A 24,373-nucleotide genomic window follows, 5' to 3' on the forward strand; every position below is an offset into this window, starting at 1 on the left:
CTTATCAGCAGTAACAGGTAATCATCTTTCCTACTTCCCTGAAAATTCACTCATTTAATCTCAAAATACTAATTTAACTATGATCTTAAACTATTGCCTTCACTATTGTTTACCTTATTTTCATTTGCCCATATGTACTATTAACATACTAGTAAAAGTACATAGTGTTGAACCACTTGGATAAGCACCAGAATTCTGATGAAAAGAAATTTCAAATAGAGGTTAGAGATAACGGGGCCCCTTTAATACACTGGGAAGAAGTTAAGAGTTGGATGTGACAAAGAATCTAATGTTATAGGTAGGTTATTATTGTTAACATAGATTCTGTACTGGGGCTAGGCTGATAAGAAACTATTATCTGTCCATTGAGGGAGGTAATTGTTAAATCTAATGATTGCTTCAAGGAAGAATAGGATGACGATTCTAAGGTGGAATCGATGCTTCTACTCTGATACAGGTCTAGGACTAGGGATTTAGTGGGTGTGACAGCTCCTTTGCTGTAGAACACTACCTATTAGTCCTGGAGTCAGGAGGTAGGTGAAGGGACCAGGTAACATTTAGGTCTCCCCCCACACACACTTAGTGAGAGATTTGACGGCGTCTGGAAGGGGAAAGGACAAAGTGATTTAGCCAACTGTGGGGGGAAAAGGAATAGTAAAACGATCAAATCTAAAATAGGAGGCAGGGCAGCCCGGGTGGTCCAGCGGTTTAGCGCCACCTTCAGCCCAGGTCCTGATCCTGGAGTCCTGGGATCGAGTCCCACGTCGGGCTCCCTGCATGGAGCCTGCTTCTCCCTCTGCCCGTGTCTCTGCCTCTCTTTCTGTGTGTTTCTCATGAACAAATAAATAAAATCTTAAAAAAAAATAAAATAGGAGGCAAATTATACATGACAGTAAGGTCCAGCCTTTGATCATATGGAGACATAGACATTAGTTTTTCCCATCTCTTGATAATTCCCCTCCTTATTCCTGGTGAAGTTCCTCTCTCTATGGCTGAGGGAGCTGGATTCCCTTACTGTGGTGCTTTCTGTTAGACTACCTTTGGCAGGAAGCTTTTAGACCTAGTCTACCTCCCACAGATCCTCAGACTTCCTTCTTTCTCATCATGATGTCAAAATGAGTGCTATGGATTGAATTGTGTCTCTTCTCCCTTCAACTCCCTAATTTATTTTTTGACTTTCTAATCTCCAATACCTCAGAACGATACCTTACTTGGAAATAGGGTCTTTGCAGATAAGCAAATTAAGATACGATCATTAGAGTAAGTCCTAATCCAACAGAGCTGTGTCCTTATAAATAGGGGAAATTTGGACACAGAGATAGAGACATAGGGAGAACACAGTGTGAAAATAAAGGGAGAGATGAGATAGTGTATCTATCTACAAGCCAAAAAAACAAACAAAAACAACAACAACAAAAAACCTAAACAAAAAACAAAAACACCAGATACCCAAAGGTCACCAGCAAACTTCCAGAAACTAGGAGAGAGGAATGGGACACATTCTTCTTCACAACCCTCCAAAGGAACCAACCCTGCTGATACCTTGATCTCAGATTTCTAGTTTCCAAAAATGTGATACAAAATATTTCTGTTGTTCAAGCCACAGAGCTTGTGGTACTTTGTTACAGCAGTCCTAGCAAATTAATATATTGGGGGAAAGCAATTTAAGCAATTCTTTTCGAAAGTAATAAGAACACATGACAAAGGCATTAATATTGTCCCAGATTGTTCATAGTTCTTAACAATTGAGAACACCATGTGCATATGAAGGTTGGGGGTGAAAAATGGAGTAGGAAACAGGAAGTATGGTTGAAAATTTGTAATAAGAGCCATTATACCCTCCAGGTCACCTCTGCCACCTTCCACAAGTATGCAACATCCCAGCTGGAAACAGAGGCTTATTGTCTAAGCAGTCCACCCAGAGAAGCTCTGGATTAAAGGAGCAGAAAGTACAGCTGATAGGAGGGAAGACTGCAACATTGTACCTTTCAACCAACATCTTTCCATTTCTTCCACCTCCCTGTCCTGGTAACCACTGTACCACTCTCTGCTTTTAAGTATTCAGCTTTTTAAGATAACATATGTAAGTGAGCCAATGCAGTTTCTTTCTTTCTTCTATGTCTGATTTATTTCACTTAGCATAATGTCTTCCAAGTTCATCCCTGTTGCAAATGGCAGGACCTCCTTTTGAAAAGCTGAATAATATTCTATTTTCTCTATTTAAACCATGATTTCTTTATCCATTCATCCATTGCTGGACACTTAGATTGTTTCCATATCTTGGCTATTATGAATAATACTGCAAATAACAAGAGAACATAAGTGTCCCTTTCATTCACTGGTTTCATTTACTTTGGGTATATACCGGAAGAGGCAATGCTACATCATATGGTAATTCTATTTTTAGTTTTTTAAATAAACCTCTACATTGTTTTCCATAATAGCTGTGCCAGGTTACATTCTCATCAACAGTGAATAAAGTTTCCCTTTTCTCCATATCCTCGCCTACACATTTTTAAAAAAATAATAGCCATTTTTAAGATATTTTAACTATATGGCAATCTAGGTGATAATTAGTCAAGTTTTATATTTTAAATTACAATTTTTGAAATTGTTTGTTAAAATAAACAAGTATATCTAATTCTTGCAAAAAAACTTGAAATGTTAGTAAAACCTGAGATTTTTAGCCACTGACTTCCCAGTTTCATATAAAAGGCAACTTGATTTCATCAATTATTTGTAATTTTTAAGAAACAAAATCAGTAGTCTACAATGTGTATATAATCAAATAATTGATTTTTTCTTTTTAAAAAATCAGATAGGTTATAGATAATGTGTATATTTTTCAACATTTCCATTCTCAGTAGTCCTCTTTTCTAAACATTGCTAGAAATTTTAAGGAAACTAGAGATAATTTTTTTGTTGCTTCCTATTTTTCACTCCCTCTCTTCTTTCTCCAGTATGGGCACCTTAATTTTGAGAGGTGGTAATGGTGAGGGGGCATGTTTGTGGGATATGTTGCTTGCATAGTTCTAATGTTTGTATTACAGTTCAGTTTCCTTAATGAACTTTTTGGCTAAAAGCAAGCAGAAAGAGTACTCAAAGGAGTATTATCAGAGATAACATTTTGTGCTCTCTGGACTCATATGTTAATCAAAAGGAATTCACTGAATTGAGCCTTTTTAAATTTTTTAATGGAAAGTTCTCAGAAATCAACTGTAATCTAAATTCCCAAATGGAAAATCAGCAAATTGAAAAACTTAACTAGATAAATGCATTTGTGTTTATTTTACCCATCCTGATTATAATTGTAAAATATTTGCCATAAATAGGGTGAAATTTTTGGTAATGCAGCACAATTGCACATCTTTACTGCTGACAGTTTCTTTATTTAGATTTTATGAGCTCTTTATAATTCTTAATGACTTAGCCTGAAGCAACATTTGTGTGTGTGTGAATGAAAAGTTTATCAATTCACAAGTGTAATGTTTTTGCAAAGAGTACTATTATAACACGATCTCCTTCCTGTGATAGGTAAAGGTCAAGCTCAGGAACTTCCTGTTATTATTGCAGATATTATTATTATTTTTTTTTTTAAATTTTTATTTATTTATGATAGTCACAGAGAGAGAGAGAGAGAGGCAGAGACACAGGCAGAGGGAGAAGCAGGCTCCATGCACCGGGAGCCCGACGTGGGATTTGATCCCGGGTCTCCAGGATCGCGCCCTGGGCCAAAGGCAGGCGCCAAACCGCTGCGCCACCCAGGGATCCCTATTGCAGATATTATTTTGGGTGTGCCATTATAGGAAAGATAAAGGTCGGACTGGAACTGAGCCATCATGCACTTTATGCAGAGGGAAAATGTCAGAACCAGAGAGAAGATAGTAGAATTTATGGCCATGATATAGGGGTGACCCCATCACTCTTGGATGGTACTACAAATTGATAATGAGGACACCTCTCTGTCTAATTAATGCCAATTCTTCAGCATACAATATTTGTGACACATTCAATTTATGAAGTTCTCCATCTTCAAACTTTCCTAGAGTTTAAATTTAGTGATACCTGCTCCTACTGCCTCACTACTGAGATGCGTATTGTGTCAGACTTGACCTTCAGAATTATGGAGAAGAATGAGAAAGAGATGCGCTTTTTTCAAATTAACCTATGATCACAGAAAAATTACTTCCCTTTTTATCACCCCAGTTTCATGTCCTGCCTTCTCATCACATCATAGAGATTTCTTTTTATTTATCTTTAATTTTTAATTTTTTTAAATTTATTTATTCGTGAAAGACACAGAGAGAGAGAGAGAGAGAGAGAGAGAGGCACAGACACAGGCAGAAGGAGAGGGAGAAGCAGGCTCCATGCAGGGAAACTGACGTGGGACTCGATCCCTGGTCTCCAGGATCACCCCCTGGGTTGAAGGTGGCACTAAACCACTGAGCCATCCGGGCTGCCCTACATCATAGAAATTTCTAATAATAAACATTAGTGCCTTAAAATAGTATTTCACATACTATTGCTATTCAATTGTTATTATTAAGGAAAAAGTTTTCAGAGTTACTGAAAGTAGAATGAAAGACTCCTAATTCTTCAGGGACACCTAAGTGTAAACTGCCTGGACAATTGTCTCTAACATCCAAGCAACCTGAGGTAGATTACCATGCATCCTCTTCTTAGGCTCTCAGAGGATAGAAGACTATTCATTTCTGCAGGAACCTCTATCAAACCAAGCTCCCTTTTCCTAGTGTAAATCTCATTTCAATAAAAATGTAAACCCATTTTCCCACTTTTTAAAGCCTTTATACTGGGGAAAAAGCTGGAAATATCCTTTATGTAAAATCTTTCTGCGTTTCAAAGTAGTTATCATCCCATTACTTTCATTTCTGCAAATTAAAAAAACTCAAATGCTTTATTTGTTCTTCATAGGCTTTATTATCATCCTACCCATAATTTTGGCATGCTTTTTCAAGATCTTTCTCAAATTCTTCAAATTGCTTTTAAAATATAGAGATCAACATTAAGCTTGTACAAGTACGGGGGAATTATTGCCTGTTCTCATCTGGCCAACTCCTCTAAGTATTGAATTCTTGAAGAACCCAGTCTTGACTCATAAGAAACTTATGAGTTTCTTATCAGTTTCCACTTTTTAAAAGTGTGGTCCTGCTTAAAGCCAGTGATTTCCACAATTGTGGTAATGTTTGGTTCAGGACTAAAAGGATTGAGGATTCAAGGTGAAATCATCCCTTTTTCTGGTCCCACACTCATATTGTACCTCCATTGGAGAACTGTTGAATTTCTTTATCCTACTTTGGTAAAGATAGCCTAATTAGGAATATAAAATGTTTAAATACTTTGGGAATAAGAGAGCTATTAGTTGGCCAACTTGACATTACTATTTAAGATATCTTCTCAATTAGTAGAAGTATGCCAATGGTTGTTTTTTAAAAAATCTGAAACTCTTTTGAAACTTCATATATATTTATCTATAATTTGTACATTAGTACATTTATGATAACACATACATATGTTTATTGTGTCTCCTCAGTGTGTTAGGCAGTGTGTAGAAAGGAAGCATAGTTCTGGTTTCCTATCATTTTGCAACACTGCAGCAGGTCACAAATAGAATATATGTCTGTATAAATATGGCTGCATGTATTTAAAATATATAAATGTTATAATTCTGCTTTTCTATTTTAGAATTTATTATTTATTTTTTTCTTATTAAGAAAAGCAAGGTAGACATAACATATATTGCCAGACACATGGATCTAAATATGACACATATCATTTCTTTCCAGACTCATACTTTTTCTGAAATGAGCTGGAGTTTAAGAAAGATTTTTAATGAAGGAGATATGATGTTTTAACAGATGGCAGATGGGAGCTTGTTCTAGGTTTTTGAAATAGCATAAACTGCCCTATAAAGCATCTATAGAAGTAGAGAAACAGAAGGGAAAATGAGTGGTGTTTCTTGTTTAGTGTGCTGGTAACAGGTGGGGAATATGATGGAGGTGATATAGGTAGGCGGGCTGGGGAGAGTGATGTGGACACCCAGACTTTCTGGCAAGGCAAGATAGAACACCACTGAAATCCTTTGAAGAAGAAGATAATTTTTGCAGCAGCAAAAGAAGAAGAACTAGCTTTTTGCTAATTGAGAAGAAATACAATACAGATAGTAAAGAGAAGACTTCACATATGGTGAACATTCAACCTGACTAGAAAGCATTCCAGCAACCCTGTCTAGCTTCCCACTGTTAATTTCCCCACCTAAGAATTGGTCTCTGAACTAAGTGCAATGAAGAACAAGTTTAAGGGAAGAATCTCTACTTTCCATAAACACCCACTCATCAGCATTCCAACACATGCATGCTACAACTACGTGGTACTGCATTTACAAAGGTCAACAAAATAGTGATGGTTCTTAGTTCTTGTGGAGATTGTAATTTGGAGAGGAAAAAGAAAAAGTAAGCAAACAAGCAAATACTTTACAAATTGTTCTGGAAGCTACAAAGAGGAGATAACAGTGCATAGTAAGAGAGACTGTTGGGAAATGGAAGGGAGAGTGAGAAAATCACTTTGGAGAGCATGATATCAAGAAAAGTTTCCCTGAGGAGATGATATTTGAAGTTAGACATGAGATCAAAGAAGTTGGCAGCTAAGGGAAATAAAGAGCATTCTAGGTAAAAGAAACAGTCTTTGTAATGATTTTTTTTGTGTGTGTGCCAAAACCCAGGAACAAATGTAATGATCTTAAGGAAAGTAAGAATTTAGTGTGTTTCAGAAGTTAAAGAGAGCCTATGTGCCTGGAATGTGAGATGCAAGAAGAGCAAAGAGCAGTGAGCCATGGGACAGGGCCAGAGCATGCAATCTTGTAGGCCATATTAAATTATTTTATTTTATCCTAAGTGAAGTGGGAGGTAATTGGAGAGTTTTTAATAGGATTATGACATGGCAAGTTTTACGTTTTTATGATTGTTTTGGCGATTATATTGAAAATGAGTGGAGCAAAGGACAGGATTATACATAGATAAGATATAATAATTTAGGCAAGAGATGATGGTGGATTTCATTATATCAGGGTCAAGTTGAGATGAAGAAAAGTGAATGGAGTCAAGATATTTTTGTATTTGAATTGACAAAGCTTGAAGGTAGATTAATTATGAGTGATGACAAAGAAGGAGGAATCAAAAACAATCCTCAGACTTGAGCAACTAGGTGAATACTGTTACCATCTGTGAGGATGTGGAAGACACACAGGAAAGAAATTGGGGGTCTGAGAATTGGAGGCACTATTTTTTAGATACATGAAATTTCCTGATACCTATACCACATCTAATTGGAGATATCAAATAGTTGCTTAATATGTGAGTCTGGAGTTCAGAAAAGGTATGTGAACTATGCTATACATTGGGAAGTTATCAACATATACTTGTTATGTGACATTTTTATATGGACATATATAGTGTAGCATACACCTATTCTGTGGATATGAGGTATTGAGGATACAAAAGCAAATAGATTTTATCATGAAATTAAATTTGCCATCTTAGATAGCTCAGGTCATATGAACTCTAGATTTTACTCGAGGATAGGCTTTGGTACCTAGCTCAATTTTACTTAAACAACGTTTTGTGGGAATTTCAGGATGTATTTGAAGACAGCTGGCTGAATGGGTTTTGAAGATCCTGTTCTTCCCGGCAAAAGGTGAGAGAATCTAATTAGGATTCTCTAATGCAAAACTTTAGCCCTCATCAGTTTTGCAATTACTGCCTTACTTCTGTAGTTGGGCTCGAAGGATTATTTTTTCTTTGCCACTTCCACAAATGGTCGAGGGCATCTGTAGTAAGTCACCAATTAGAATCATTGCATTATTCTTCTTGCCTTTTAGCTATTGTAATAATAATCCTGATTAGCATTTTGTAGTAATCTTTTAGGCCTTCAAATTATTTTAAAAAGCACTAATTATTCCTCAGTATATTCCTCAGTATACTCTTGTGTTAAGGATGCAAAAATGGAAGAACAGGTAAATTGATGCCATTATGACAGCTGTTGTTTATTCAAACCATCACTGAAATTGTTTGCTAGGTGAAATTTCTTACCTGGTGAGTGCATTTCATTTGCTTTTTAAATCAGAATGACAGAAAAACTACAACAGAGTTACAAAGAATGGTCACAGGAAAATTCGACCTCAATTATTCTAAAGACTGAGAAACTGAATCCTAGATAGCTGAACTATAGTCTGTACAACTATATAAGTATATAACTATGTATAAACCTTTATAGCTTTATACATTGTATGCAATACATATAACTTTATATATTATATATAATTTTAGATATAACTATATATATAAAACTATAGATTTGTCTCTTTATCAGACATGGAATGTCAAATATTTACATAAAATATTTTGAAAATAGCCTTTCATCTTCTTAATCAGAACAAACTAAATATAATTTAATCTTTTGTAGATGATTTAGAATCATTGTTATGAACATTCACTGCTGTACTACACAATAATGTTGTCTTCCCAGAGGCTATGGAGTTTGTCTTTCAATCTGTCCACAAGAGGGCCACAGACAGCTGTACTCTTGCTTGATCTGCTTTCATTCCTTCTTGTTCCTGTTCCTGCCTATAACTCTTTTTTAACTGCTTCATTTACTTATTTCTCAATGTCATCAGACTAAGTCAATGTGTAAGGAGCTCTACTGAGTAAAAATTCACAAGTTTTAGGACATATAAATGTATCTTGGTTACTTTTTTATTAAGCTCCTTACCTCTGTTTAGAGACAAGAGTCACAATCAGAATAATATAAATCCATTATGTTATTTACTAATCTACCTACAGAATGATTCTACATTACTATGTATAGATTCTCATTTGAACTACCATAGTACCACAAACCCAAGCAGAGATAGTAATGTAAAAAACTATCTGGAAACAGTGAATTCCATACAGCTATGAACACAACTAATTTAAAATTTTACCATATGAATTTATTCCAGGAATGGAAGTCTGATTTAATAGTATTTTTAAAAATCAATAAATAGAATTCACATCAATAGATTAAAATATAAAAATAATATGATTGTCTCAGTGGATACAGTAAATGTTTCCTAAAATTCAGTAAATGTCTATAATAATAATTCTCAGAAAACTAGGAATAAAGGACTACTTTCTGAATATTATGAAGGGTATCTATAAAAACCTACAGCAAGCAATATTCTTGATGAAATATTGAATTCTTTCCCTGGAAGTTGAGAATAAGACAAAGATATCCCCTCTCATCACTTCTATTTAACATTTATATTAGAAGTCTAGTAAATCAAGGGGGAAAAAGGTAGAACTAGAAAGGTAGAAAGAAAACTGTCACATTTTTACATTGACATGATTACATTGGTAGAAAATCTTTTAAAAACTACAATTATTAGAAATAATGCAGTTACTAAGGTTGCTGGATATAAGGTCAATATACAAAAATAAAATCATATAGATAAAAATAAATGTCGTGTGAGTGCATGAAACACTACAGAATATTGCTGAGAGAAATTAAGGAAGGTTAAATAAATGAAATGATTTACCATGTTCATGAATTTAAAAATTTAATATTGGTAAAGAGTCAATTCTCCATAATTTTATTTGTATATTTAATTCAATCACAGTCACAATCCTGACAGTTTTTTAGTGGAAATTGACTAGCTGATACTAAAATTTAGATGGGAAAAAAAAATTTAGATGGAAATTCAAAGGATCTAGACTAGAAAAGGCTGTCTTACCAAAGAAGAACAAAATTGGCAACATGAATACTAACATATTAGTTACCTATATCAAGGTAACTAACTAGTATATAGGTACACTTCAAACCTTTCGAGGATATAGGCTAATAGTGGCCACAGGATACTGGAAACATTCTATATCTTTTTCTATGTTTTATGTTTTACCTCAGTTTTAAAATAAAATAAAATTGGTCATTAGGAAGTCTCTATAATCAGGAATGTGTATCTGTTAAAGAGGATTTCACAGGCAAAAACACAAAGTACACAACAATAATCCACCACCAGGGGAGGAAGAATTTGTTTCCAAAGAATAGGAAATAATAGAGCAATATAAGAATAATGCTAAAATAACTGTTTAAAATCAAAAGAATAAATCAAAGATTTATCAGAGATAAATGAAGAAATAGAATCTATGGAATAATGACAAAATAGTCTATGTATGTATTTTTGTATTCCTTCTGTCCTTCCTTCCTCCTTTCCGCATGTCTGTTTAAATCTAAAACTCATGCTTTGTTCCTTTATCCCACTAAGTTACTGCCATAAACCATTACACAGATTAAAGAAACTATTTAAATTACCATATTGTTGTTGAAGTATTTAGATTCTAATGAAAGACAAAATTAGTAAAAATAGATTTGAAATTTGAGCATTTTTTATTAAATATAAGAAAAATGAATTTATATTCATATTTAAAATCCATATATTAATATATTCATCCATATATACTTTCCATATATTAATAATAATAAAATACAATGCTTATAAAATCAAAAGAAGCTACAAAGTGCAAGTATTCTTGCATACATTATCTCTAAAAATATCTACATATTGGCTCTGATGCAAACTAGTGAATCAATAACCCTTAAAAATTTTGAAGTAGAAATAACTTAATTGAAAATTATGAAATTAGCTTTTTTTCATCTTAAATCATAATCTTTTGATGGAAGCTGACAATGACTAGTTATTTTTAATTGTGTTTGTTTAAACATAAATATTAATCCTTTCCCAGGAAAATAAACTAATAATATAATGGATAAAGTATGTAAACATGGTCAATACAGTATTTTGACACCTCTGATACCTAAACTCCAAAATATTTCATTTACTTTGATATTCTAATGCAGTATGTGTAACTTGAACTGTACAAAAGAAGCTCGTAGAGTTAGCACCTTTTATTTGTTCTGAAAGAATGGAAATAAAATGTTTGCAAGATTGCAAGAGTTTATTGTTCTTTACCAGTAAGCTGAATTCTGGGTCATGACAATCCAGTAACATAGCTATAAAAATGAGTCAAGATGCAAATATTGGCCTTCTACTCAGAAAATAAATCACTTGAAAGGCTCAGCAGTATAATAAACTGACAATTCAAACAACTTGTCAGGATACATTTCTTGTCTTATGGCATGAACAAGTCATAAATTCAGACTAGAGGCTATACTTTGCCTTTTGTTTTTATTTTGGAAATTGTTATGGTGGGTGATTTATGGAGAATATTTAAGTTAGATGAATTTTTTACATTAGTGATGAATTTTATGGTTTGAAAATATAGAGTGTAGTTTAGTTGCCATACTTTGTGTCCTGAACATTGTTATGTTGGGTAAAGCTACTCTCAGATCCAGAAGAATATAGTCAATCCCATGACAGCTGACAACTATGCTCTTACATTTCTTCCTTGACACTTACTCTATTAATGCTAACTACTCAGCAAGGCAGCCTGTTATATTCAGTAGAGACAGCCAGGATTCACTTAGGGATACCCAGGAGATAAGAGTTACCTAGGCAGAGAGTATATTCCTAAGGAATTTCATTCCTAGGTTTAGGAAAGTTAGTCCAATATTAGGTGGACTAAAGAAAGCAAAGGCCTTCTTGCATTAACATCTGGCATTGTCATATCTGGCTATCTCATAGTAAAGAAAGAAAGTTACTTTTAATTTTTAAATAGTTGGTGGGGGGAGGATAAAGTTGAATAACTCTAGATGCCTCCTTGCATCTGCTGGAAGGAAAAGGTCATATATTTTAGAACTGAGACTTGGGTTTCAAAGCAAGAGAGTGATAATCAGGAAACCCCTTCATCATAACTCCCCATATTATTCAATTACCCCTAAAAGCATACTGCTTTTTATTATTATTATCACCGTCATCATCATTATTTATTGAGCATTGAAAAACTTTGCCTCACCTTGTTGATTAAATAAAGTCAAACAATGTGATTTGTTTCAGTTGAAAGCATTGTTTCTGTTTGTGTGTGTGTGTGTGTGCTTTTTGCATATATCTATAGGTTTTATATTTATGCTGCAAATCCATATAAACATCATTTCTTAAATGTACAGGAGTCATGCTATGTTGATGCATAATTTAGATACTTTGGTCCTTTTTGCTCCAGTGTAGGCCCAGGGTAGTGTTTTTTTTGTCATGTTTGAAACTATTCTCACTAATTATTAGTTTTGTAATCTGGGGCCCATCACTTTACCTCTCTAAACCTCATTTTATTTCTTTACAGAATGTGGATAATAATTGTGCCTACTTTGCTGGGTTGTTGTGACACATTCAATACAATGCACGACAAGGAATAATATATGATAGGCATCTATGAAACTCTTTTAAAAATTTTAGCCAACTCTTATTAAACAAAGAAAGTTTCCAGAGGTCAGGAATGATATTTATAGACAAGTCTCTTGGTAAAAATCCCATTCTTGCACAATATGCCTAAAGGCTTCTGATAAATGCTGTTTGATTGCATGATTCGGAATGATCAGATGAGAAGGATTCAGAATTTAGGAGCTTTCTGGTGCCACATAAATGAGTCAGTAGAATATAAAGCAATAATAAATTAGAGATTCCATGGCATAATTTAGTAGCCTTTCAATGATCTGTTAACTGTTCTTTGAAAATGGCATTGTCTTGCCTTAACCAAATTTACTACTGACATTAAGTGGAGAAATTAAATAAAGACAGTTCTGTATTTGGTAGGGGTGGGTTTCTGACAATAGATCTGACAGCTTGGAACAGGAAGGGGCTGTCACTTTTAGGTAGCAGCATTAAGATCCTCTTGATCCTGGAATATGTCACCAGTTATTCATAGATATTTTTATTCCTATGTTTCCTTTGCAAAATAGGCTCATTGCAAATAAATACATAATCTTGCACTTCTCAAATTTAAAAAAGAGAGAAAAAAACCCAAATCATTGGAATAGTAGAGAAAGTAATATCATGATAATAAATTTCAACTTCAGCTCTGAAGAGAGATCTCTCTGCTTTAATTTTGAGCATCTTCTAATTGTTTTCTTTAAAATAAACATTGTAGTTTCCATTTAAACCTAGGCATCAAATTCTCTTTAGGTTTTCTGACCATCCAGTTTATGCAGAAATGCTGGTCTTAAAATTAGCTAATCTACAATTTATATAGGGAGTTCTTGCATTTTCTCATGATTTCTTTAGTTGTATAACGGGGTAGATGGAATAATCCTTTGAGTTTACTGAGTTTTTCAGTTGTAAGGCTTTTTGTTGCTCCCTGCACTTCAACTTTTCTAAAATCATGTGCCTGGTATAGAGTTTAACTTCAAAATTAATTTAAGATTCTATTGCCTTGATAATTGCATAATATATCCTTGAGATTTATTGTGAAAAATGACTTTTAATGGCTAGAAAACATTATATTTATATACTTGTACATATATTTAAAACATATATCTTTTAAAATTGCATATATATTTAAGAACTGATAATATTCATATTTATGTACCAAATCCACATGAAAAGTAAGACATTTATTTAATGGCAAGTATTATAGAGAAATATTTACTCCATGGAGTAGGAGAAGAGATATTACTGATCTATTTTGAGACACAAATTATATATCGTGGGAATTCTAGTCTTCTCTGTCTTACACAGGGGGAAACAGAAGAACCAGACTCTAATTGCCAATATCTACTGTGTTCCAAAGACTTACTTTAACTCCTGAGAATCATGAAAAAAATATGAGTGAATGGCATATCAGGATTTATAGTCCATCATATTTTTCTTTCTCTTTTTTCAATTCATTTTTCTCTGAGGTTTTTTGGAAAATGGTACAAGGTATATTTAAAACTTTAAATTGCTGATAGTTGAATCCATTGTTGAGTCCCTTTTCCCTTCTTATGGGAATCAGAATAACCTGATTTGTGATTCGTAATTTTTAAAATCTGCATTTCCTATTTTCTCTTCCATTCTTTTGCTCTTATGTAGATTTTTTCATTGTCCTGCCACTGTGATTCTTTACAAAAAATTAAGACAGTGTTAATACAGTAAGTGTAGCAGAGCCTGCTAATTGTCAACTCCAGAAAGAAACCTGGCATTTACTCCAAGCAGCAGATAGAGTCTCTAATTCCCAGCTTGCAGAGTGTGGTGGCAATCAGATATTGCTGGGTAGGGCTCCAAGGAAGGCTCCTCAAAGGGAGGAGATGACTTGGTAGGACATGTGCCCTTTGTCTACACTTTGTCATTCTTCTTCCTGCCTGGAATGTGATAAAATGGACAGTAAAGTGACCTAAAGAAGGAAGCTATGTTCTACTGGTGGAGCAGAAAGTTATGAGGATCCTGGGTCATTGATAACTTTGGAATTGCTAGACCTCCATTAAGCGAGAGAAATAAACCTTTGTCTTGCTTAGGCCATGTATTTGGTTTTCTATGATGCACAAACAAATCTAATCCCATAATACATTTAAACAAGATTTTGGGGAGCTGTATTTCATAGAAAATTCAAATACATTTCATATTTTAAAAAATGTCTGCAGCAAATAGATGTATACACATAGGCACATTTATACATATATATGGACACACTTTTTCTCTATGGACACTTTTTAAATATGAAAGAGTATAAAAAATTAAATAATAACCACTTATATTCCCATTACATAGATATATACATTGTTGAAGTGTTTTTCCTTCTATTCTTATTTTTTAACAATTTATTTTTTTACAAAATTGAGATCATCTTTATACTTTTATACCTGCTTTTTTTTTTAATTTACAACTAGGTCATGAACATTTTTCCATATCATTAAATATTCTTCCAGAATCTAATTTTAATAATCACATAGTTGTCTATTTTTTTAATCTGCTGCAATTAATTTACCTAATCTCTAATTGTTGGATATTTAAATTGTTCTCAACTTCTTACTAATTTACCTAATCTCTAATTGTTGGATATTTAAATTGTTCTCAACTTCTTACTAATTTTAAATCAATCTTTTTATACTTTATAAATAAATGTTTCTTTATAATAAATGTTTGGAAATGACATCGTTAATCATGGTTTAAAGTGACTCAAACATTTCTAAAATTCTTGGCAAATTAGGTCAAATGGTTTTCCAAAAAGGACATTCCCTTTGTCACTAATATAAAGTATGGCCATTTAAATTATATTGTGTAAGTTGACTGATAAAAAGTGGTCTCTCTTTTTTAAATTTGATTGTGTTAATTTGATTATGAATGAAATCAGCTCTTTTTAATATATTTATAAGAAATCATCATATTTTTCTTATTGGTTTATAAAAGTGCATTAGAGTTTAAAGATATCAACATTTTAGGGGTGCCTGGGTGGCTAAATCCGTTAAGCGGCTGACCCTTGATTTCGGCTCAGGTTATGATCTCAGGGTCCTGGAATCTAGCTGCACATTGTACTCCACATCCAGCAGGGGGTCTGCTTAAGGATTCTCTCCCTCTATCCCTCCCCCCACACAGGTGCTCTCTCTCTCTCTCTCTCTCAAATAAATCTTCCTTAAAAAAAGGGGTATCGACATTTTAGTATTAATTTACATTGTCCTTCCTGGCATCTGTAAATACTTAACAAATATTTCTTAATTCTTTTAATATTTAATGACTGGAACATAGGAAAGATCCATTTGGGGTTTTAGCAGAAAATAAAGGAGAGGTGTTCTGTTTTGGGTAAGTTGTTCTGGGGTGGTTTGGATGAGTTGTTCTGGGGTGTTTTGGATGAGTTGTTCTACAATAGTATCCAGAGAGGGGTGTGGGCACTCATTGTGGTGTATAAAGAAAATATTAGAACTTCCATTTGTGTTTATTTTTAATTTTTAAAGGAATTAAGCTTTACTCAGTGTCCCCTGTGGATGCACACTGGCTGTTGCACATGGTCTCTGAGTTCTGTAGCAGGATATATTATGCATAGTAAGTGAGGTTTCCTGCACAGAGTTTAGATCTGCACTTAAGGGGGGGGGGGGGGGTTGCTGAGAATGGCACACTAATGTGTCTAACCAGGGCCCTGCCACACACTGACATTATTGGATAAATGGATTCCCAGAATTTATTATTCAGTTTTAACTAAATATACTTCAGGAATGGGAAAGAGTCTTAAATATTAATATGGGAATTGTAGTTTAAAAATTATATCAATATTGTAAGTGCATGTGCACCACAACAAAGTGTTAGAGCTGACACTTCTCCCTGGTGTTCTTTGTCAATCACATTCCATGTTAAAAACAATGATCATCTTCTTGGATCTGACAGGGTCCACCAAATACGTTCACAATTATCTGCATACAAGTTTTACATGAACAGTGAGTGAGAAAATGACTGCTTTTTGTATTATGGAGTTTATTGCAAATGAGCATTTGGAAATCTTTTCATCATTTCAGCAATAAGAGAGCCAGTGATAAAGGGTTTTTTATATTTATATATACACATACAATCACATATGTGTGCATATGTACATACACATATACACACACTCACCACATTTAAGAAACTTGAAACAATTCTCTAGATGTTTCATTTTTCATTGGTTATTTGAATCCACTTGTTAAAAATATAAACAATCAACACTGTCCAGTGAGTTTTCAAGGACAGTTGGATGAAATCAGGGAAAATGTGTATTTATTGGTCAAGTATTTGCTTTTAATGACTTCCATAGTCAAATGAAAATGCCTCACATAGATTTCAAAATAAACTTATCTTAGAAACTTACCTGGAATCTAATGTATAACAAAATATTAAACTAAGATTTTCAAAAATAAGGCAGAGAGTTCAATAACATTGCACTCAATATATTTAGGCAATAAATAAATAAATAAAACTTAAAAGTACTGAAAATATTATATTGTAAATGTTTATTACCTTTCATTTAAAATTTTTCTTTAGGTATTATAATGTATTCAGCATATTAATATGCTAGTAAAATTATAAATATATATGTATATATATGTGCTGTATGATAAAAAATTTTGTACTGCTAGGAAAACATTATAGAAGAAGCTTAGAGACTGCTGATTGAGTAGAAAATTGGAAATTAGAATGAAAGACTGCCATTTTGTGGATAATTGAGCGATTAAAGGCATCCAGTGATTGTATGTTGAATGAGAAAAAGACTAACCAGAGAGCTCCTCTGTCTCATAACCCTTTCAAGTTGAATTGTAGATAGAAGCCTATAGGGAAAAATTCAGAATCTATACTAGAAACCAGAGTGAAAATGTGAAGGGCTTTGGGTCCAGCAGTCCCCAGCTTCAATGTTTCCATCATTTCCTAGTTGTATAATTTGAGCAATTTATTTCTCAGAAACTCAGGTTCCATGTACATAAAATGTAAGCAATACTCAATTCTTAGAACTACTCTAAGCATTTCTTAAGTAATGTATGGGATACTTAGCATTCTGCTTAGCACACAATACGTACTCCATAGTGACAGGTTTTCTTATGACATTCTTCAAAGCACATTTTCAGTAGCCGATTTGCTCAATGTTATGTCATTATTTGGGAAACTAAATATTCTAGCAATTATCAGATGAGGCTGAATTTCATTTGAGAATAGAAGTCACTACCATTTCTTTCATTATCATTACTAAAGTGATATGAGCTGGTATTTAGTCCAATTTTACAATTTAGGATATATTTCTACTTGGTGTATAAGGTTATAAAAGATTTATATTACCTGTAGTATGTTCCAAAAGCATTTATGGTTAATTTTATCTCTGATCCCAGGCCATCTTGCATCTTTAATCCTTTTATTAGACTAGACATCACATCTTTTTGATTTCCCCCTTTGCTGTTTATTAAATCATATTGCTTTATAAAAATATCCCCATGCACTTTTATCTTGCCCTCCCATCTCTCCACCCATCCCCATTGTGCTCAAGACACTACTTTTAGACCATCTGTTCTTTAGACAGAACACTGCTGCTGAACAGTGCTGCCTCCCTACCAGGAAATCTTGAAAACATCTTTTGTAGACTTTCCAGTTTATCTGCAGGTGCTGAGAAATTCATATTTTATCATCCCCAAGGGTCCAAATGCTATTCAGAAAACCCAGCCATTGAGCAAACCTTGTGTTTAATTACTGCTGTCAGTCGCCTGTCAGCAGAAATGATGTACTCATCTTTGGCTTTTCATCTCCGAACCCAAGAGGATGAGGATGAGGATGAGGATGAGGATGAGGATGAGGATGAGGATAATGGCAGGCTAACTTGAATCTAGACATGCTTGGACATCCGTCCTCTTCCCACACAAATCTTTTCTAGCCTCTCCTTGTGACTCTTATGAACTCCCATGGTTTTATCTCTGCTTGCCCTAGGGCCCTGCCTGGTGTCTAGCTCTCAAACCCCATAACATAGGTAAGAGAAAAGTAGGCACCATGTGCAGTTTCTTTTTCTCTTTTTCTTTTCTTTCTTTCTTTCTTTCTTTCTTTCTTTCTTTCTTTCTTTCTTTCTTTCTTTCTTTTTTCTTTCTTCTTTCTTTCTTTCTTTCTTTCTTTCTTTCTTTTTTCTTTCTTCTTTCTTTCTTTCTTTCTTTCTTTCTTTCTTTCTTTCTTTCTTTCTTCTTTCTTTTCTTTCTTCTTCTTTCTTCCTTCTTTCCTTCCTTCCTTCCTTCCTTTCTTTCTTTCTTTCTTTCTTTCTTTCTTTCTTTCTTTCTTTCTTTCTCTTTCTTCTTTCTTTTTCTTCTTCAGCTATAACTGACATAACTGTAAGTTTAAGATATATAATGTTTAAGATATATAATGTGTTAATTTACTACATTTGTAGTAAATTCTCTCAATATGATTGCCACCATAGCTTTTAGCTAAAACCTCCATCATGTCCCACAATTATCATCTCTTCTCTGTGGTAAGAACATTTAAGATCTAGTTTCTTAGTAACTTTGAAATATATGACACAGTACTGTTAACTATAATCACAGTGCTGTGCATCAGATCCCTGGAACTTATTCATCTTCTAACTACCAGTTAGTATCTTTTGAACAACATCTTCCAAACTCTGCCACCCGCCATTCCCTGGGAACCACCATTCTACTTTCTGTTTCTACAAATACTGTATGATATCACTTACATGTGGGATCTAAAAAAAGCAGTTCTTTTTTCTATAACAGCAGAAGAGTTTTTAATTCCATTTTTTAAAAAATCAAATGGCTTTTTATTATTTACTTGTTAACAAACTACTTGTAGTACATATTGTATTTATTTCTATCTCCTTTTCTCCAGGATCTTAGAACAAACTGTATAGGACTGACTTGGGAAATGAGAGACATATTCACATTGTCATGCCACAGGTCAGTGATTCCTAAACCTGGCTGCACATCGAAATCATTTGGGAAAGTTTCCTTTTAATTGTAGGTTTAATTATATGTTCTGGACCTGAACTTAAGTTCCTAAAACTTGCTGAATGTGAATATTTGGGTGGGGTTCAAGAATCCCACCAAACATTTCACCTCTGAGTGACAATCAGAGAGTGCTTCTGAACTACGTTCAAGAATCATATTTTCCTCCTACCTCAGAGCAAGGTCTGTGTTTCTTTTCTCCTTAATTTCTCTCCACATCCCCCACTTTGGAGTTTTTCCGTAAGTGGTCTCCAAACCTTTCCTTCCTCATCATACATGATTACAGTAGGTGCAACAAGGAGATTGAAATTAAGGTATAATTGAAAGGACAAAGACAAATTAAGAGGCCTAATTCTCCCTGTAGAAAATAAGGGAAGAACCTTATCCCCATTCCTCTCCTTAGAGAATTGATTTTAGAAAACTCAAAATTGTATGTTTTTTTCCTTTCTTTAAAATTTTACAAATCCCTTTGAAAACTGCATAAGCCATTTGTCAGCTTTATGACCCATGGATGTCTTTCTCAAGGATCCAGAGTCAATTCTTTGAAATGTAAATATCAAGATAGAGAGCACCCATGTCTCCCAGTTGCTGTGGGGGGTAGAAACCTGACTTCAGTGGGTGCCTTGCTCCAAATTGTAAAACTGCTTCCTGTTATAAAGATATGAGAAGTTTTTCTCCCTTGGGTTAAAGCCAATTAGTTAACATGGATGGTCATTCCAATTACCAGGTAAAGTTAGGAGGAACTGGATGTGACCAATGGTTCTGTCAAGGCCTCTTACTTAAGGACTAGTTATTTATCTTGAAAACACATGGAATGGATTGTATCTGCTCAGCTACATGAAAGGGTGAGATTTCTTTCTGTCTTTGCAATCCCTGAGCAGACGGTGATGCATATCACATTCTAGTTTAATGTTTATACAATAATCCAAATGTTCTCTTTCTCTACTACATTTGTGGAGAGGATTTCTGTGCTGGGGGATTTTGTTTTTAATTGTATTTCCCCAACACAATCAGATAAGGGAGGGCTTATGTTTACAGTGAATAAGATCAATTTCACTGACTGGTATAGGCTCTGAAGACAACAAGGAGGAGAAATAAGAAAAAAGTGGACTGTAGTAGAATATCTAAGAGTAGATGGGGGCAAAAATGTATGAGTGACCTAAGACACCTAAGATGAATGGTTATGTTAAAATAAAAATCAGTGGCTCTTGTTCCGATTTTCATAGTTACCTTGGGGTTGAGGTCTAAGAATGAAGCATCTGTAGGCTGTGGCTTTCCTAAAGGCAGGCAGGACTGGGTTGAAGGAGTAAGAGTTCTGTTTCAAACCGAGGCTGATGTGAGTTATGCAAAGAGTTATAACTTAATGACATATTCTCTTTAAGAAAAAGAAAATTTCTGACAAGCACTTCAAAAAAGTAACAACAACTGGCAAAGAAATCAAGACGATGAACAAAATGTTCAGTGAAACTGGAATAATCAGTCTTTGGGGATATGGACAGGAAGAGTTTAACTAAAACAAACACAAGATTTGAGAGCCGCTCTGTTCCCATGCCATCTGACAAGTTTCTGCTTCTTCCATAATCTCACTCCCGTCTGCTGATAGGCAACTGTCTGCCTCGCCAGGGGAGGTTGGCCATAGAGCTACCTCAAATGGTAAGTGCAAAGAATTGGGAGTGAGCAGCCCTCATGCACTCCAAAAAATCAGTTCTCATATGGTTCTCATTCAGTGTTTCCTTCAGCTGCTCCTGATACTTACCTGTAGGAAGCCTTTGGCTGACATCAGAGTCTGTTCATTTGTAAGACTGTTCTAAGAGCTCTGCTGGAATTTAATGTGAAGAGACAGACTACACATCACCATCAAAGAACTATAGGCTGAGTTTACCTAAATGGCCCCACAATTTGTGGATAAAGATTTAATCTACGTCTGCAGTTCCACAAGGAGCGAACTACCTGGATGTTGGATCAGGAAACATTTTGAGTTCTGACATTTGAGTTCTTGACAAGCCAGTACACTTCTGTTTGTTTCATGAACTGGAACAAGTATAAACATTATCTGATAAACTTTCTGTTTCTTAGTTTACATATCTGTCTAGTGTGCTAGTACTTAGGCAGAAGGCATGCTGGCTTAACTTCTAGGGCCTCAAAACATCTCTTAAATAATAAAGGAAGTAAACCCTGAAAGTAGAATTAGACCCAGTGACTTCAGTGAGACCATGGCACATCTGTCCAATTTCTTACACATAATGGTAATGTGCATTGTCTCATGAGGGTTTTCCTAGGCAGTGCAGAACTGTTTGCCTAAATGTTCATCATATGCACTTTTGTCTGACCTATCCTGGGACAGATCTTCCTTTGGCTGGGCTTACACATTGTGATTCAGGTATGAGAAGACATTCTGAGTTTTAAGAATGAGAACCTGTTACCTCATGAATAAGTGTGGCTCACTTTTGCTCAAATTTATTCAAATATATCCATCAGGTATTTAGTAGTTGTATATAGTATGAGGACCTTGGAAATAAAAATAAAACAAAATAAAGGATTCCAATTCTTTAAAAGTGTACACTCTCCTTGAGCATAAAAGTTCAAAACACGTGACTCAAAGAATGTAATAAAATATACAATCTTATTTGAATATATTGCACTTAATTTTAAGTAGTGAGAAAAAACAAACATGCTTCAGGATATGTATAGAACTTTAATTGCTTTGAACAATTTGTAAAGGTGGTCAAATGGAGGAGGAGAAAGTGGGCTGTCTAGCACGAGCTAGAAGCATGAGCAGATGAATGGAAGTGTGGGAATAATCAGAGCCAATTAACAAGTTTTAAAGGTCCTAGTTTCTCTGCAAAAAAATATTACTTACTGGAAAGCATATCACCTACGATGAAATACAAGTGACAGACACATCCTAATTAATGGAGGATCTTGTTTAACATAAAATTGTGTCTCTCACTATGTAAAAATCCTGAGTTATAGTAGAAACACTGATGTCAAGAACCCAGTATTGGTCTATTTTGTTGGTTGGCTATATATTAACTCCATGTCCAAAATAATTTTATAGCAAATGTTGGCTTTTCTAGTTATCTTGGCATCATTCCTTCTAGAAAGGAGGCAGAGAGAAGGAAAGGGCATTTCCTTATTTTAGAGATACATTTTTCCTTTAAGGACACTTCCTGGAAGCTACATACACAAGTCCACTGGATTCTCATGAATTTCATTGGCTATAACAAGATGCAAGGGAAGCTGAGAAATTTAGTCTTCATTTCAGGCTGTCATGTGTTTAGCTAAAAAAATTAGAGGTTCTATTACTATAGAAGGTAAACATAAATATAGGGAACAACTAGCCATCAATGCTATAGAAAGTGATGAGGTAAAAGAATACTTTGAATGAGTCTAGACCAGGGCTCTGTTAACTATTTTCTGTGAAGGACTGGAAAGTAAATATTTTAGGGTGTGTGAGCCATACAGTCTTTGGTGTAACTATTTCACTCTAACATAGGCAGTGGTACAAAAGAGCCATAGACAATAAGTAAAGGATCGTGGCTGTGTTCTAACGAGGCTTGATTTACAAAAAGCAGATTGAAAGCAAAATTTGGCAGTGTTATATAGTTTTGTAATTCCTACTCTAGATTATAAACTGGATTTGATCAGTAAGAGTCTTTGAAAATTTCATGTGAAGGGCAATGGGAGGATAGAAAACGTCATGGTAGAAAGACCACTGAGCTACTATTTGGGAGATCTTGAGTCCAATCTTAGCCTACCACAAATTAGATTTACAAATTTGAGAAAGTCATTGTGCCTCACAGAATAACAGTTTCCTCATTTTGGTAATGAGAGGATTGAACAGAAACTCTCTAAACTTATTTTCAATTCTCAAAGACTGTGGAGATAGTGGAATTAAGATGTCTAATTAGGGGACACCTGGGTGGCTCAGTGGATGAGTGTCTGCCTTCGGCTCAGGGTGTGATCCCAGGACCCTGGGATAGAGTCCCACATTGGGCTCCCCATGGGGAGCCTGCTTCTCCCTCTGCCTATGTCTCTGCCTCTCTTTCTGTTATCTCTCATGAATAAATAAATAAAATATTTTTTAAAAAGTGTCTAATTGGGAAAGTTTTGGAGGGATCCTGGTGAAATGGTGAAGCTAGGTCAATAAAATGGGTAAGCTAGGAAAAATAGAAAATTTAAAAGACATTTTAAAAGAAAAATAAACAGAAAACAAATGATGATTACTTAGATAGGGGCTTAAGGCTAGTCATAAAGTGCCTGCTAGGTTTTGAACTACGGAGCTGAAGGGATGTTGGTCCCACATCAAAGATAAAAATGTAGAAGGAGATTCCATCTCTAGTAAAAATCCCAAGGAGATTTTTCTTCCCCAGCCTAGATTTTTCCCTTTTTTTGTCAGGAGTCAGCAAAGTTTTCCTGCCAAAAGCCAAGCAGCAAAATATTTTAGGCTTTATGTGCCATACCGTCCCTGTCACAATGACTCTCTTCTAGCCCTGTAGACAGCCAGCCAGAGACAGTATGTAAACAAATGAGCATGGCTGTGTTCCAATAAAATTTTATCAATGGACATTAAAATTTAAACTTCATATGATGTTCATGTATCGCAATTATTCTTCTTTTGATTTTTTTAACCATTAAAAATGTAAAAACTATCTTGGCTTGCAGGCTATACAAAAACATGTGATGGACCAAATTTGGTCACATGAGCCATAATTTGTCTGTTCCTTTTCTATATGCAAGCAGTTCTCTATCAATAAGATTTCAGACCTCTCAACATTCTCATTCTGAGAGTGTGGAGGGAGAAACTGGGCATGGGTAGCTCTACCCTTTCTGTTCCCTTTGGTTTTAGGAGTTAGGAGTACACTTCATTCTGTTTCTCCAGAGAGGCTCTGCCAAATTGGGGATGTGATACACTATGTATTAAGGAAGACTTTTCTGGTCCCGTGCAAGGTACATCTGTTGAGTTCTGGAATTCAGTATTGGGAAATTCACTAGGCCACATACATAA

Source organism: Canis lupus, chromosome 7 (genome assembly GCF_048164855.1).
Source record: "Canis lupus baileyi chromosome 7, mCanLup2.hap1, whole genome shotgun sequence".
Taxonomy (NCBI): Eukaryota; Metazoa; Chordata; class Mammalia; order Carnivora; family Canidae; genus Canis; species Canis lupus.